Below are 11,024 nucleotides of genomic sequence, written 5' to 3' on the forward strand. Positions count from 1 at the left end.
TTGCTTCTACTTTTATGTTGTCTATATGTACAGAAACAAATTGATTCTTAAAAGAATCTAGTAGAACGTACACAGTTAATATAAGGTTGGTAGAGAAGGACTTTCCTTCACTGCTTGGAGTGAAGGAAAGAGGTTTTAGTCAGTGAAGTGCAAGGCATAGCACACTGATAATCCACGGCTGATTCTACAGTAAAAAAGACTGCAGTCTTTCCATCAAAGAAATGGGAACAGGTTCTAAGCCCTCCCTAATCATGAAGATAAAGACATGTGTTAATACATGGTGGCTCACAACCATCTGGAATGGGATTTGACGCCCTCTTCTGGTGTGTCTGAAGACAGCTGTAATTGTACTCATACATAAAATAAATAAATAAATCTTTAAAAACAAACAAAACAAGATAAAAAAGACATGTGTTAATAAGGACAGTTAAGAACATGTACTTTTACATTACATTTGTTTAGTGTGTGTGTGTGTGTGTGTGTGGTGTGTGTAGAAAGGAGGAGGGAGGGTTAGTTAGCCAGCACATGGAGGTCAGAGAACGACTTTCTAGAGGTTGATTTTCTCCTTCCACTGTGTGAATACTGGGCATTGAACTTGGTTGTCCGGCTTGGTGGCACCTTTGCCCACTGAGCCATCTCCCCAGCCCCAAGACTCTGTGTAGCCCTGGCTGTCTTGGAACTCACTTTGTAGACAAGAGGACTTCATATTTCTAAATATTATTTTTGTTATATTTGTTTAGTGTGTGTGCGTGTGTGCACATGTATGTCACAGTGCACCTGTGGGGATCAGAGGACAGCTTGCTGGAGTGGGTTCTCTCCTACCGAGTGTGTTCTGGTGATCTCATTTAGGCTTGGTGGCAAGCCAAGCTTAGCTGCTTTAGCTGCTGAGCCATTTTACCAGCCAGACTTATTATGATTGTTGTTGTTGTTGTTGTTATTTTGATACATTTTGAGGAACTATGTAATTCTGGCTAGCCTCGAATTCTCTATGCAGATTAGACTGACCTCAAACTCAGAGATGTGTCTCTCCCTGCCTCTCAAGTACCAGGATTAAAAAAAAAAAAAAGAAAGTACTGGGATAAAGGCATCCCCCATCACATCCAGTATATTTATTTTTTATATCAAGCTCTTTAAGAGCTGCTAGTGTTCACATCCAACAATCCCATTATATAATATTTTACGTATGCAGAAAGCTCATTGAAGTTTACTTGAAGTTCCAACATTAATTTTAATAAGTAAGCCATTTGAAACCTGTCGCTGTTTCTTTTCTCCTCTCCTTCCTTCTCGCCCCATACAGTTGTGTGTGTGTGTCTGCATGTGGTCAGAGGCATCTCTCTCTCGCCCCCCCTCACCATTCTTACTCAAAATACCACACCTCTTATTTGTGTTTTTTTGAAGTAAGGCCTTCAAATAGCCCTGTGTGGCCTAAGACTTGGGATTCCTGCATCTGCCTTTTAAATGGCATGGATTACCAGTCTTAGCTGCATTTCCCTTATTAAAAAATAAGTATGTGGAGTATTTAGAAGATACAGATAAGACTAGAAAATGCTATATTCCACCATTTGATTCATCAATACTTTGTTTTATACTTTCATAGTCTTTTCATTAATTTGCTTACATAATTGAGTTATATACTGGCTTGAGATGGCCTATGTAGCCCAGGCTGACCTGGAATTTGAGGTCTTCCTGCCTCAGTCTCCCTAGCGCTGGGGTCACAGCCATGCTGCCACATCTGTACGGGAAGCCACATCTTAAGCATTTTTAACTTAATAATAGTTTAACTTAGTAACAGCTTGGGGAATTTGTTTGTTTGAAATATCATTATAATGACATTCTGGTCTTATTTTGAATAGCAGTAGCACGATTCGTTGACATTTAGATTGTTTTAAGTTTCTTGCTATTAAAAATTCAGTCTGAGCATGGTGGGTGGTCCACCCTTAGTGCATCTGCTCAGAAGGCTTGAGCCGGGACCGAAGGGCTAGCCTGGGCAACAGAATACGACCCTATCTATTCAACGTTCATTTTTGTAACCTATTTTGTATATTTGTGGCACTGCTATGACTGTTTCCTCCGAATTGACACATTCCTTCCAAGAGGGAGGAGGGAAGCTCCTAAGACCCTAGGAAGCTTAGGGAAACAGAAAAATTTCAAGCCACTTCCCCTGGGTAATATAAGCTCCAAACTACTCCTGGGAGAGAGGAGTCATTTCTGAAAACTGGGCAGGCAGCTCTAGGGTGTAGCCTTTCAGAATTGTTATGCATGCTGGTGTGGGCTTTCCAGTGATGCAACTGCTAAGGGTCACCCGTGCTGTGTGCACGGGATTCTGTAATCCCTCACTCACACCCCTGTTAGCAGCTCACTGATTCATCAGGCTGGTCTTGGGTGGAAAAGTGTCTTTGGTCATTTCCCTATCTGGGCTGAATAGAATTTTGTTCTCATCTGCCCTGACAAAAGTCACCAGCAGGATTGATTATAATTAGATCTGTTACTAAGACCTGGGCAAGTCAGGAATTCTACCTGCTCCAGATCTAGATCCTAGAACAGGGTCTGGCAGACGGCATGCAGTTCAGTACACTGTGAGTGAATGATTGGATCCTGTCCCTGTATGTATCCCAGAAGAGAGGTGTCAGTTTATGTAGTCTGCAACAGTGTAATGGGGAGATGGGTGCACCCTGCAGGTTACATTTTTTCTATCAGATCTCTTTAAAAATACTGTATCCTGTATCTCACTGATTCAAAGAAACTGCAGTAATTCTGATATTTTATATTATGTGTTCTTTTCAGACAGGACCTTGAGTAAGTCAGGCTGGCTCTGAATTGGTCACACTGCAGTTTGATCTTTTTTTAAATTTGATATATTTTTTATTTACATTTCAAATGATTTCTCCTTTTCTGGTCCCCCACTCCCCGAAAGTCACATAAGCCCCCTTCCCTCCCCCTGTTCTCCCACCCACCCCTTTCCACATCCCTGTTCTGGTTTTGCCTTATACTGCTACAGTGAGTCTTTCCAGAACCAGGGGCCACTCCTCCGTTCTTCTTGTACTTCATTTTATGTGTGGATTATGTTTTGGGTATTCCAGTTTTCCAGGCTAATATCCACTTATTAGTGAGTGCATACCATAATTGATCTTTTGAGACTGGGTTCCTCACTTAGTATGATGTTCTCCAGCTCCATCCATTTGCCTAAGAATTTCATGAATTCATTGTTTCTAATGGCTGAATAGTACTCCATTGTGTGTGTGTGTGTGTATACATTTTTTTTGCATCCATTCTTCTGTTGAGGGATACCTGGGTTCTTTCCAGCTTTTGGCTATTATAGATAGGACTGCTATGAACATAGTGGAGCATATATCCTTATTACATGCTGGGGAATCCTTTGGGTATATGCCCAGGAGTGGTATAGCAGGATCTTTAGGAAGTGATGTGCCCAGTTTTCTGAGGAACCGCCAGACTGATTTCCAGAGTGGTTGTACCAATTTGTAACCCCACCAGCAGTGGAGGAGTGCTCCTCTTTCTCCACATCCTTGCCAACACCTGCAGTCTCCTGAGTTTTTAATCTTAGCCATTCTGACTGGTGTAAGGTGAAATCTCAGGGTTGTTTTGATTTGCATTTCCCTGATGACTAATGAAGTTGAGCATTTTAAAGATGTTTCTCTGTCATCCGAAGTTCTTCAGGTGAGAATTCTTTGTTTAACTCTGCACCCCATTTTTTAATAGGGTTATTTGGTTTTCTGGGGTCTAACTTCTTGAGTTCTTTGTATATATTGGATATTAGCCCTCTATCTGATATAGGGTTGGTGAAGATCTTTTCCCAATTTGTTGGTTGCTGATTTGTCCTTTTGATAGTGTCCTTTGCTTTACAGAAACTTTGTAATTTTATGAGGTCCCATTTGTCAATTCTTGATCTTAGAGCATACACTATTGGTGTTCTGTTCAGGAACTTTCCCCCTGTGCCCATGTCCTCAAGGGTCTTCCCCAGTTTCTTTTCTATTAGCTTCAGAGTGTCTGGCTTTATGTGGAGGTCCTTGATCCATTTGGAGTTGAGCTTAGTACAAGGTGCAGTTTGATCTTGAACTTCTTTGGTCTTGCTGTTTGGTCTCTGCTTCCAATTATTATAGGCAGATGCCACTATGCCTAGCTCCTAATTCTATATTCCCAGACATTCTGTTTGTAACACACACAGCTATATAGAAATATTTTCTTAAAACTAGTAATCTTACCTTTTGGCTAGAAAATATGGTTACTTATCAATTTTCCCCAACTTTTCCCCCAAAGTATAGCTATAAAATATCTAATATTTATTTTTAATTTTAAAATAGTATTTATGCACCTATTTAGTTATTGGATATGCAAGCAGTGAGAACACCACTTGCAGGAGTTGGGTTTAGCCTATCATACAGAGTTTAGGGATTGAACTCAGGTCTTCAGGCTTAGTGGCAAGCACCTTTACCCACTGCAGGCCCCTGTACTTATATTTTGAGATTGAGATTGTTGTCCAGGGCAATGTTAAAATTACTGGGCTCAGACATCACACACACACACACACCCCCACACACACACACCTATATAGCTCTAAATGGGATGTCTTCATCAACTCCCTCTACTCAGAGCTCAGAGAAGCCCTGGGGAAGAGGAGGAAGAGCCAGAGGGGATGGAGGACACCAGGAGGATAAGGCCCTCTAAATAAATGGAGCAAAGCGCATATGAACTCACAGAGCTGAAGCAGCAAGCACAGGGTGTGTGCTTGGTCCTGTATGTGTGTTACAGCTTCAGTTGAGCATTTTTGTGGAACTCCTGAGTGTGTGAATGGGTGGGTCTGATTCTTCTTGTGCCTTCTCTTGGGGCTCTTTTCCTTTTTGTGTTTTGTCTTATTCAGTGATAGTTTTGGTTTTATAGTTTATTTTGTTGTTATCGCTTAGAAATCTTTTCTAATGAGAGGCAGGAAGTGGATCTGGATAGGATGGGAGGTGGGAGGAACCCAGAAGAGTGGAGGGAGGGGAAATTATAATTAGGATGTATTGAATGAAAAATAATCTATTTCCAATAAACGATGGAAAAGAAGATAGAGAAGACACACACACACACACACACACACACACAGAGAGAGAGACAGACAGAGAGAGAGAGAGAGAGAGAGAGAGAGAGAGAGAGAGAGAGAATTCCTGGGCTTAATTGATCCTCCCTCCTGCCTCAGTTCTTAAATCGTTAGGCCTATTGGCATGTGCTAATGTCTCTAGATTTTGAACTTTTAGATTCGATTTAGACTTTTGCCCTAAGCATTGCCTCTAAGGCTCTGCACACGCTCAGTGCCTCCCACTGAGTCAGGTCACCAGCTGGTCTTTTGAATACTCAAGGTAACATAATTACCTGTTACATTGTGCCTCTGCCCTGGAGACCTGGCTGGCCACACACTGGTGGACAATGGCCAACCTGTTTTTAATCTCGTGGAGACTCTGATTCTGATCTCCACAATCTCTCCACCCAGCTCGCTAGGTTCCCAGTGGTCGGTCACTATCACACCAGTCCCATGCTTCAAAGCCCCTACGGCCTTTGTGGTGCACATCAGGAAAACCCACACTTTGCCACCATACCTTTCTCTCTGGAACCCAGTCGAATCATCATGAGAAAACACCACATAAACTTAGCTCAGAAACAATGGTAACTCAATCTCTGTGTGCAACAACTAAAACCCAATCTTGTAAGCCTTATTAAATTTGATTCCTTTGGTGGCAAATCCTCATGGATCCACCATGATACCAGAAAACTTTAACAATTACACCTTGCCCTTCTGCTATCCCTGGTCCAAAAGCCTCTAACTCTCCTCCTCCTTCTCTTCCTTCATCCAACCAGGAAAGCCCGCCTACTTGCCCAGTGATTGGCTCCTTTATTCATTAGATGATTGGTTCACAAGAAGTCACTTGTCTGCAGCCCCTCCCAAGAGAGTGGAATTAGCATCAAAATACAAATAGAACCAGGCCCATCCACAACACTTCGCCTTTTCTGTTCTAATAAAAAACAAAATGGATTGAACTGTGAATTTATAAAATTGGGATTATTTGTTTTTAGGAAAGATTTATATACAATAAATTCTCAATTCACAAGATGCCCACACAAACATTTCAGAGCCAATTGATAATGATACAAGCTGCCCACCTAGATCAGACAAGTTATCCCACTTATTCTATCCCTATACCATATTCATAACCACCTGTCATGTGTAAGACTCTGATGAGTCTTAGCTACCGGGGACCTCATGAGTGAACCCCATGGAGCAGGGGATCTATGCAAAAGCAAGTGGAATTTATTGTTCCAGTGTGCTGGGGCCATTCTGCCCCAGAAGGAGAGGCAACAACTCCAGGCGACTCATTCGTCGAGTTTTTATACAGTTTCCAGGGGTGTACTAGAGCATCAGCAACTAGGCACAATATTATTGACACCTACCAAGTCACCCTGGTACAGTTGTGGGGCTGCTGAGGCTCAGAGCCAGAAGATACACCATAGCCATCTCGTGGATTCTCTGGCCTTGCAGAAGGGGGTTGCTTGGGGGTCTGGCTGCTATCCAGTTAGAGTCAGGCACAGGTGCTGGTCTGACGTGAACCCAGGCAGTTACTCATCCACTTTAGTGGAGGTCGGGGTGGTCAACACCACCAGGAATGGCCCTCTCTACTTTGCTTCCAAGTTATCAGCACGATGCCTCTTAACATATACCCAATCCTCAACTTGGTACTCGTGTGGAACCTTTGGGGTACCTGAGTTATACAGGGTACTAACTGTAGGCCACAATTCGTGGTGGCTGTTCTGGAAAGCTGACAATCGAGCCATAAGGTCCCTGTCAGCCTGAAAAGTCACTCTGGGGGGATCAAGAGAGCTGGGGTCCCATACAGCATCTCAAAAGGGGTCAGGTTAAAATGGCAGGGGGTGTTCCGGGCTCGGAACAGGGCCATGGGAAGGAGTACCACCCAGTCAACACCAGTCTGCAAGGACAATTTAAGGACAAGTTAAGGTCTCTTTTAGGGTTCTGTTCATTCTCTCTGCCTGCCCTGATCTTTGGGGACACAGTATGCCCAATGGAGTTTCTAATCAGTCCCTAATATCTCTGCCAATCCTTGACTTACCTTAAAGACAAAAGCAGGACCATTGTCCGATCAAATAACCTTGGTCACTCTGAACATTTTCCTTGAATATCTTCTTGGCTACCATGGTAGCTGCTTCTCGCTTGGTGGGGAAAGCCTCATCCAGAGAAAGTATCTACAACATTAGAAAGTATTTAACCATATTTCCCTGGCTTAACATCTATAAAATTGACCTCCCGATAAACCCTAGGCCACTCTCCCCTAGCTCTCTTGTCCTGTTTGCTCTTGGCTGCATAAGCATTCACTCGCTGACATACCATACACTGTTCTACAAGGTCTATTACATCTACCTTAGATCCCTTGACTGCTTGACATCTTATCCCCTAAATGGTGGGCTCTCCATCTATGCATTTGGTCAAGTCCTCAGCTTGTTTTCTGGGGAGTGTAGTTTTTCAGTCTTCTATGAGTCTTCCTTCTCTAGGTAGTAGTTGGTAGGGCGGCTAGCAATCTGAGTACTTTTTTCTTCTGTATATTTTAAGTGAGTCCATCTCTTAGTCCGTCCCATTTCCCAGCAGGTGTCTCTTGCAGGCCCATAACCAGAATAGGCTCCTGCATAGCCACTTTTCAAGTCACTTGATCTGCCTGGTTATTGCCCCGGGCCACTGAGTCTCTTCCCTTCTGATGTCCTGGGCAATGAATAATACTCCCAGTTGCCGGCTTCATCAGGGCATCCATGAGATCCAAGATCTCCTGCTTGTTTATTTCTTTCCCCTCTGATGTGAGCAGTCCTCTCTCTTGGTATATATCCCCATGAATGTGGGCTGTGGCAAAGGCATACCTTCTCTCCGGGTAGATGTTAATTTTCTTGCTGGCCCCAAGTTCCAAGGCCTTGGTGAGGGCAATTAACTCCAATTTCTGTTGACATCCTGTGTGTGTGTGTGTGTGTGTGTGTAGATGTTCTACCAAGATGACATTTGTGCCATACACCACAGCAGCACCCACTGTCTCTGATCTTCATGGAGAAAACTGCTCCCCTCTGTAAACTAAGTAGCCTTGGCTCTTGGCAGGGGTCAGTCAGAGAGGTCTTTCCTCCACCCATGGGCTCGCCTTTTGGGTCAATTAGTTGTGGCCTGTGAGGCAGGAAATGTATCTGGGACCCCATCTTGGAGAGTAAGTCTTGTCCCAACTGAGGGTAGGGACAGTCTGAAATGACCATAAATGAATGGGATAACTGGCCCATACCTACGTCTACTGTTCTTTGTGTAGACCATGAATACATTTTGGTGCCAGTGGCTTTTTGGACTCAAGATTTTTTTCTTGGAAATGGGGCCATCAGCTTGGAGGACCGAGTGTTGAGCTCCTGTGTCCACCAAGAATTGAACGGGTTTCCCCTCCATTCTCAGAGTTACCTTGGGTTTAGGGAGGGGGTCTGAACCCTATCTTCCCTAGGCATTGTCTTCCACCAGGGCTAACACCTTCACCATTTGGGGACAATTTTCCCAAGGCCTGGGATTTCCCACCCCTGGCTTCCATTTGTTAGGGCAGTCCCAGACCCAGTGGCCCCTCTCCTTGCAATGTGTGCATTGGTCCTTTTCAAGGGTTTTTTTTTTTTTTTTTTTTTTTGTTTTGTTTTGTTTCTCTTTGGTTGGAGTCTCTCTTTTCTACTTTTCCTATTATAGCCAAGATTCTCTGTAAATTTCTTCCCTGTCACTTTTCCTATCTCTCATATTTTTCTTTCTCTTTCTCTTCTCTTTCTCCTCCTGTGTCTCCCTGCTATGGTAGACTTTCTCAGCAACCTGCACTAAATCCTCCAACAGCTTATCCTATTGCCCCTCTAGCCTTGGAAGCTTTTTCCTGATATCTTTACTAGCCTGGTCTATAAAGGCCATAGTCACAGTAGTTTTGTGCTCCTCGCTGCTAGGGTCATAGGGTGTATGTTGGCAGAATGCCTCCCGGAGCCACTCTAGAAATGCTGTGGGCGGCTCACCGGGTCTGTGCTTAACCTCACAGACCTTGGTCAAGTTTGTGGGTAGTCATGTGCCCCCCTTGAGACCTGCCCATGGAGTCTGGTGGTAGACCTTCAGGTGCTCCTTACCTTTGGCTGAATTAAAGTCCCAGTCAGGTTTAGTCAGGGAAAACCCACTGTTGATGACAGCCTGGTCAATCGATGGTGCCCCCATGTCTGAGGGGACATTCTTTCTGGTTTCCTGCATTATCCTCTCTTGCTCTTCAGTCATGAAGAACACTCTCATGAGTTGTTGGATATCATCCTAGGTGGGCTGATGAGTAAATAAGTCTCAAAGAGATTAACCGGCCCCTTGGGGTTGTCTGTAAAAGGGGTGTGGTGTCGGGCCTTTCAAACTGGTACAAGTTGGCCAAAGAGAGAAGGGCCAATATTACATAGCTTGATTGCCCTTTTCTAGAGCCCATATGTCCTCAATGGGAAGGTCACCAAGGTATAAGGGGAGGTGGCTCTCAGACTTTGGGTCCCCATGGTGGGACCAGGAAGTTGGGGGCCTCCTCCTACTCTTTCCTCTGGTAAAGGGTACAATGGCCCCAGTCCCATAAGGACTGAGGATCCCAGAGCTGGTGCTGGTGCTGGCAGGGCCATGGGGGCAAGACAGGGGGATATGGAGGTAGAGAGTCTTGGAACAACAGGTCCACTGTTGAAGGGTCTTGGAGGATCGACCCAGTCCAGTTCTCAGGTCCAGTTCATTCCTTCTGCACTTCTTTCATCCCGGCAGCCAGAACCTGTAAGGTGGACCTTGGGAAAGAAAGGCTTTTATCCATGAAAGGGGTGGGGGTGGGGTCCTCCACTATATCTCTTCCAGGTAGCTATATAGGGCACTTGGTCTGAGTGCTCGACGGATTGTGGCCTAAGGATTCTTTCCTCTACTGCTTTGATCACCTGCAGGTCAAAGGTCCCTATGGGTGGCCACCCTACTCCAAAGGTGGGCCATGAGGAGCAGAGATTAACTAACTTTTCCTTCTTTACTATTACTGACAAGTTTTGTTTAGCAGGGTAGATTTAATCTGTCCAGTGTTTAAAAATGTCATCAGTTCAAGTCCAAGAACACAGAATGAGATTTCTAACACCAACAGAGAAAGACAATCAAAACACAGGCAGTTAGCCCCAGCCAAGGACGCAGGTAGCCCAAGTCCAAGAATGCACACTAGAACAATTGAAAACACAGACAAGTTGCCCCTGCGACAGGAGGAACAATCCAGTAATCAGAAGACTTGGGCGGCTTACTCTGGGACCTGGTCTACCAGATTCCAAAAGGAGCAGAGTCCTCCCAACTGCCTCCAGGAAACTAGAGAGTCCTCCAGACTCCCTGTGGTCGTGATGTTAAGGCACATTTATCCACCACAATCAACCGCACCAGACACCGTGAACTCTCTGAGCCCTCTAAGAGCTTGCAAGCAAACTGAAAGCAAACCAAAAGTGAATAGATAGAGCCAGCCAGCCAGACGGAGACAGATGAAGACCGTGGTACCTGTTCTAGTCGAACCTCTGATTTGCTGCTCTCCAGTGTGTTCCCACAGCTGGGGGGGGGAGGGGGGAGGTTGATTCCTGGCCAATGCACCAAATTTAAGATTCTGATGAGCCTCAAACACTGGGGTCCCTGAGTGAAAAAATGCAGAGCTGGGAATTGATGCAAAAGCAAGAAGAATTTATTGTTCCGGCTCACTGGGCTGTCCTGCACCAGAAGGAGAGGCAACAAGCCCAGGAGGCCCATCCAGAGAATTTTTATACAGTTTCCAGGGAGCATCAGCGACTAGGCACAATATGATTGGTGGAACAGTGTGCCCTTTAAACTTATTGGTCTTTAGGGAATGAGGTAGTTGGGGCTTCCCATATCTGCAGGTGGACAACTGTCAGTTTTTCTGAGGAATGTAATCAGGCTCTCCCTCCTGGAGAGGAGAGGTGACTATGTGCTCTATGACTTC

This window comes from Apodemus sylvaticus, chromosome 10, assembly GCF_947179515.1.
Source record: "Apodemus sylvaticus chromosome 10, mApoSyl1.1, whole genome shotgun sequence".
NCBI lineage: Eukaryota > Metazoa > Chordata > Mammalia > Rodentia > Muridae > Apodemus > Apodemus sylvaticus.